The following is a 7,411-nucleotide window of genomic DNA, read 5'->3' on the forward strand; positions in this document are numbered from 1 at the left end:
AGGTCACATGGGTCAAATAGGCTGTAATCTTCAAACGACTTCTTCTCAATAACCAAGAGGCCCAGGGACTTGATATTGGGCCTGTAGCATGCTGGGGTGAAGGGCTACAAAGTTTGTTCAAATAAATGACCTTGACCTTCATTCAAGGTCACATGGGTCAAATAGGCTATAATCTTCATACGACTTCTTCTCAATAACCAAGAGGCCCAGGGACTTGATATTAGGCCTGTAGCATGCTGGGGTGAAGCACTACCAATTTTGTTCAAATAAATGACCTTGACCTACATTCAAGGTCACAGGGGTGAAATCGGCTCAAATCTGTAAACAATAATTTTGCGATAGCCAAGAGCCTCCAAGACCTGATATTAGGCCAATAGAATGCTGGAATGAAGGACTAGAAAATTTTTAATATGAATAAAACTAGCTTACAATGATATTTGAATAAAGAGGTAATCAACATAGTATCTTTAGAAATGACTTCAATCAACTTCAAAGTTGCTGTAGAGCCAGGTGAGCGATACAGGCCCATTGGGCCTCTTGTTATAAGATTCAACCGACAATTTCTTTTATGAATTTATGAAACACTTATAATAGCATGTAGGTTAGTAGTGCCGATATGTTCAGTATTACAAACGGAATTTAGCTCTTAAAAAATGTCGGCGTTTGCCACCGATCGACGAAAATTATACTTCGAGTTATTCGAACATTTCAAGTAGGATTTTTATTGTTGGGACCAAATTTTTACTTCGTATTATCCGAGTTTTTCGAGTTATCCGAATTCGAATTATCCGAGTTTTTTTTTAGTAAGATAAAGAGAGAATTCGGCCGGGACCGGCGAGGTACTTCGAGTTAAGCGGGGTATTCGAGTTATCCGAGTTCGAGTTAACGAAGTTCCACTGTATATGACTTATAACTGCTTTAATGTTATAATACTGTAATAGGAATGGACAATCATATAATTTCAAAAGTGTCAGATATCGACCATCTTAAGTCTGTACCTATATTCTATATGACCTTGGTATAGGTCAGCCTGAGTTTTCGCCAGCCCTGACACCATACCAGACATGGTGTCAATGCCAGAGGAAACTCGGGCTAGGTAAAGGTAAGGTGTGATGCCCAGTTTCCATCTAACAATTAAGGGGGTCTTTATCTAGTTAGATGACCGTGTGTACACCTGTCCAGATCTTGACACCTTATGAGGTAAACTCGGAGGAAGGGGTCAGTATTGGGGTCAGTGTAAGTCTGTCTTTTCTCCACACCCCTGTAATCACGTTTGATATACAGGTAAATATTGACCTGGAAGTTGGGGGGGGGGGGGGGGGGGGGGGGGGGGAGGATGTATCTGATATAACTGTTAAAAGAACTCCATGTATGACCTGGATTTAATGAGGCAGGCATAACAAAAAAAAGTTAGTTTACCAAATAGAAATGTAAGTCTGATGTTAAACTGTAAATCAAAATTAGACATTAGATCCGCAATATGCTATCAAGGTGATACAAAAAAACTTTCTTTTTTGTTGTATGTTAAGATAAATATAAACTGTTGGAAGAAAAGTATTTGAAATATAAAACATATTAAAAACAGTACTTAGTACTTCGAGTACAAGTTATGTCCAGTACACAATCAAACTCTACATTTTGAGAGACCACAAACAATTTGCCAAATACATTTTTGTTTATTGCCAATTTTCTACTAATTGACGTGGCTTGTTAAAACTCTTCAAATCAAAGGAATGCTATCATACATTTTTCAACGAAGTGCCAGATCTATTCATTTTATATAGGGTTAACTAATAGAAAAAATCAATTATATTAGATGCTGTTAGTTCCCCAACGAAAAATGAACCGACAAAATAAGATGATATATACAAAGATAAAACAGTAACACATATCTTATTGTTACATGTTTAAGGAGTCAAAATGTATAAGAGTATACATCTATCTATAAACATTATGTATATACAAAACTGTATGTACTTGGTTACAGGTACATGTGATACATGTGGACCCAGGTAGGAGTGGGGCCTGATAGGACTCCAGGTAAACTTGGAGTGCACTCCGAGTGCACTCCAAGTTTACCTGGAGTCCAAACGGAGTGCACTCCGAGTCCAAACGGAGTGCACTCGGAGTGCACTTTGTGTAACCTTTAGTCTACACTCAACTGTATGTGGATCAAATTTCATTTTGTTTTATAATTTTTCTGAAATGTTGTGCTGCAAGCAATTTTGCTCTTCTGAAAGGTTCAGTGGGATATTCTGCACAATTACTTCTTTGCTGTTATTTTAACTTTGATCTATCTGAACATAACATGGACTGGAGAATGGATAATGTTATGATAGTATTTGTGGACTATAAAGCCAATTCATGTATTTGTAATTTCAACACCAAAACAGGATCATCAAACATTTAAAAATCTTTGTGATACAAGGTACATATATACAAGTAGCATATACTAAAACTGAGATATTAACTACACATTGAATGAAAACAATTTGGTCCTGGTGTGGAAGTAATTAAGATATTATTATGTATTTGAATTGTTAAGCAGATGACAGTTAGCTAGAATAAGTAAAGATATACATTTTGAATCTTAATCAAATCATTAGAGAGCAGCTGTTATCCAGATGATCTGTGATTTAATTAGCATGTTATGATTATGCTGCACATCTAAGTAATACTGACGGTATTATTTGTTTTTGAAAATACCATTTCTTTCAAATGCTTTAGGTTAGGAATGTAGTCTGAACCCATCATATTTTCATGTTCCTGTATAGTCACAACATTAACATGGCAGTTTCTTGTATAAGGCATAGCTTTAGCAATGTAGACATTTGTTCAGAAAATGTAAATATTTTCTCATTCAGTATTTTATTGATATCCTAATATAAATGATATAAAAACATGCACATCCTATTATGGTTTTGGTCTCGCCTTCGACAATAGTCGCGGAAAGTGAAACATAAGGTCACCGTGTTACTTTTACGACGGCGACAGCAACAACGGCCACATCAGTATTTGCGTAAATTAAAGTCTACTTTAAACAGTGTTATTGCCATCCATTTGAATCGAAACTTGGTGAGGTTACTGATACTATAATATTGGATGAACACAACAATTTGTCATTGTTATAAGAATCAAAGTCGCTATATGGCATACTGCATACTGCACATGTTCTTCCCTGTCTAACCCTTCATTGTTGAAAAAATAAGATCAATTCCATGCTATAGAAACATTACAACTTGTTTCTTCTTAAACAAAAACAGTTTTAATACATTTCAGTGAGACAGATGCAAGTGACCACAATGATTCCAGTGCATTGACCATCACCAAGAAAAGAAAGGTATCAATTGAGTCAAACCTGTCTTACGAACCCCTGTTTATATCGACTTACTGTCTAATGCAACCAAATACCTTCAAAGTTTTTATCCCCCTACACTACAGAAACCCTGTATTCAGCCACTAAATCCAGATCACAACAACGTAATGCCCTTAACCTCTAGGTTTCATGTTTAAGATTATTTGGGGCAGTTAGTTGCCAGATACTGAATGTAGGTCGCGATCGGTGTTTTCACTCCGGGTATTCCGGCTTTCATTCAACTACAAAACCTGGCGTACGTTACATTAACTTGTGTTTAAGGTGACCAGCAGTCCTATTTGACCTTTATGATGGTTCCCTTGACTAATGACTCCATTAAACATGGCACCTGGGTCAATAATATTTGAGTCTTTGTATTTTTCATAAAACAAACATAGTATGATCACTTTCACCAAAATTTTGAAACCATTCAGTAGCAATAAGTTATTTAATAATTGACTGTGATCGATGGACTTCTTGCTCATTTTACCATTAAAATTTATTTGTGCAATATGTATACAAAATGTACTTATATACTTATTCAACAGTTGCATTAAGTAATTATTTGATACACTGAGAATTGAATAACACCCACATATTGTGGTATAAAATGTATTTTTATGACCCCGCAATAGATCAGCAAATGCATATTTTCATATACCGATGTATATTTTGTTTTAATTTCAGAGCCTTCACTGGAAAAAGAAAGAAAGAAAAAATAACAGGGTGCCCTGGACCAAAGCTGACACTGAAATCCTTAAGCGCATATTTCATCCATGTATTACATCAAATAAGCCTCCAACAAAAAATGATGTTTTATTAGGGACAAGGAAAAACACGTATGTGAAAACAATGTTCGAAAAAAGAGGCTGGAAGTGTATTAAGTATTACATTTGGAGCCTGACACAGCAGCATCAGAAAAAAAAGATGAAGCTTTTGCAAGCATCTTATTTGCGGAACTAAATCTATGTTCTGTTCGTCAAGAAATGTTTTGATTCCAATAATGAAGAGTGTGCCGTTTTGGGTGTTTTACTTTACTTTTATTTACTTGTGACGACGAAATGACTCGGTTGAATTAATTCCATTTCTTGGAAGAACCTAGGATAGAATTATCTACGTACATTTGTTTTGCATCCAATAATGCACTGTATATGTACTTATATCAGCAATTGTTAATTGGTGCTCTGAATGAGTTAGACATTTAGTACATACAATTTTCTCCTCACAAAATTTAAATAATTTTCTTGCGAATTCCCTTTGAACATTTAGCTTGAATCCTTATGTCTCCATCACCGTCAGTCTTTGCCTTTGTGGCAAAATCCTCAATGTTTATTCTAAGGCTTCTTCTGTTTCTTAATAATAATTCCATTCACTCTCCAAAATAACTCATCTTAATTTGATCCAGGGAAATACCTGTATTTGACATTTAAGTGGCAATGCAAGATATACAAGCGAATGTTTGTTACCACTATTTTTCATTAAAAAAGATAAAATTAGGACCTGTTTCATTTGTATGGATGATTTTAAATATATATAATCAATGTCATCAAGGTCATATATTGGAATAAGAAATCCTGACCTTTTACATAGTACTATGGAAGTATTAGAGAACTCTCAATGATAACAAATCTCAGATATAGTGCAGAGGAAAATGTGAAATGTTACATTGTATGTGTTTATTTAATGCAATATTGCATTCAATATTAGTATGATGCCATGTTATTTTCAACTTACTACATTTCATGTTTAAGCCTAAGGCTATTTGGATATGTATACCCTTCGATGCAAAACAATGCAATGTTTGATATCTTTTGAAGACAGAGATTTGTTTTTTTGAATTTCAGTTATTGTTTAATTTGTTATTGAAGATAAAAAATGTTCACTGTTGAGTTGATAGATTCAGCAGGTGCTTGTGGGGAACAACTTAGTATCTCTCTGTGAAGAGGGTTTATGAGGAATACATTCTCACTGACAATTGTTTGTGAGGAACTTAGTATCTCTCTGTGAAGAGGGTTTATGGGGAATACATTCTCACTGATAAGTGTTTGTGAGGACCTTAGTATCTCTCTGTGAAGAGAGTTTATGAGGAATACATTCTCACTGATAAGTGTTTGTGGGGAACATCTTGGTATCTCTCTGTGAAAAGGCTTTATGAGGAATACATTCTCACTGATAAGTGTTTGTGGGGAACATCTTCGTATCTCTCTGTGAAAAGGCTTTATGATTGATGAATACATTCTCAATGATAAGTGTTTTTAGAGAATTTATAGTACTATATTTCTGTCGGGTAGACTTATTATCCATCTGATGAAGGTTTAAAGGGATTATTTATTGCAGGTATTATATGGTGAATATTTAGGTCCCCCCTCAATCCCCCCTTGAAGAAAGCGTTTATGAGGCATAAATCTCTTACGGAGGTGTTCCAAATGATCCCCATAAAATTGTCTTTGCCCCATATACTAAAACGGAGAGAGAACTTGGATATGGTTTAATATTTGGAAATAGCTGAAAGTGAGAGAGAGAGAGAGAGAGAGAGAGAGAGAGAGAGATGGTTATTTATGAATAATTTAATAGATTATTAATAAAATCATATAAAACATTATATTTCATCTTTGTTTTTCTGTCAGGGGTTGGGTGTTATTTCTATCAGTTTACTCCATTTTATCCAATCAGTATTAAATTTTTCTAAATTTCTATTTCCTTTTATCAATGTAAATATATTTCAGAACATTGTAATTATCCTTGATAATGGATTTCAATGCCGTTACTGATAAGTTGATGAGTTTAATGTAGATTTACATAGAATGGTTAGAATGAATTTTGACAAAAAACTAGTAACTTAAATCACTCCTGAGTAGCTGGAATAAGCGGATTCTTACACCTATTGGTAAAATACAAGTTATAAAGTCGTTATTGGTTTCACAACTCAACCACTTATTCATATCATTGCCATACCCTGATATATCCTTCATTAAAAAATTAAATTCGGAACTTTATAATTTTCTTTGGAACAGTAAAGTTGACAAGGTAAGAAGAGATATTATTGTAAAAGAATATAATGAAGGAGGGCTTAGAATGGTGGATATATATTCTTTTATTAGAGCTTTGAAGTTAACATGGATAAGAAGATTATACTCTCCACAAAGTCAAGTAAATGGCAATGCATTTTAGCAAAAAAATATTGATATAGGCATTTTGGCTAATTGTGGAGCAGAATACATTAAAAAATGTGAATCTAGATGTAAAAATCTGTTTTGGAAAGATGTATTTAAGTCTTGGAGCTGTCTTATAGAGAAAACAACACAATTAAATAGTAAGTATGTTTACCCAATACTGAAAACACCATTTGGTTTAATAAAGATTTAAAAGCAAATAGAAAAGTAGTATTTTATCTGGTGTTAACGTTTGTTCATACTATTTCAATAGCAAGTAATATTTACTGGAAGTCTGGTCACTGTACCTTAAACACACACACATTTATCAATTTATCAATCAGAAATAAGATTAAAAACCAGTAAAGCAGAAAGACTCCCTATTCAATATATGTATGAATTTTTTTATTAATTTTTGAGTTGACTTCATAAACTCGACTGTTAAACTGATAACCTATCTAGTATGGATGGGAGTATATGTGCAATCATGTAGTATGAATTGTAATAATAAGTTCTGGAAAGATGTATTTAAAAGTTGGGTTAGATTAAACAAGTCCTTTTCTATGCAGCAAACTAAGTCAGAGTCAATTTTAAAAACTCCTTTATGGTATAATAATGACATTCAAGTTGAAAATAACTATTTCTTTTATCAAATATGGTTTAATGCTGGTGAACATACTATAAATGACCCAGTTAAAAATTATGATAATTTGACGTTTTTTTTCAATTGATGAGTTTCTTCATGAATTTCAAATTAATACCAACTATTTACAGTATCTTTGGTCACAGTTGTTAAGTGTTTCTTGCAGAAACAGGACTTCCATCCATTAGGACTATCTCATCCTTTCATACATCTTCTACTTGAAATGATCTTTAAAAGTAGAAAGGGATCTTAAGACTTCTA

General features: G+C 33.7%; 1 long non-coding RNA gene across 1 annotated transcript; it reads left to right on the top strand.

The window, feature by feature from the left end:
• Positions 1 to 3,226: 3,226 nt before the first annotated feature.
• On the top strand, positions 3,227 to 5,957 carry LOC117320903. Its single transcript, XR_004531174.1, has 2 exons — positions 3,227 to 3,340; positions 4,043 to 5,957. It is a non-coding gene; the product is annotated as an uncharacterized LOC117320903 (long non-coding RNA).
• Positions 5,958 to 7,411: the final 1,454 nt, after the last annotated feature.

Source organism: Pecten maximus, unplaced genomic scaffold (assembly GCF_902652985.1).
Source record: "Pecten maximus unplaced genomic scaffold, xPecMax1.1, whole genome shotgun sequence".
Classification (NCBI taxonomy): Eukaryota; Metazoa; Mollusca; class Bivalvia; order Pectinida; family Pectinidae; genus Pecten; species Pecten maximus.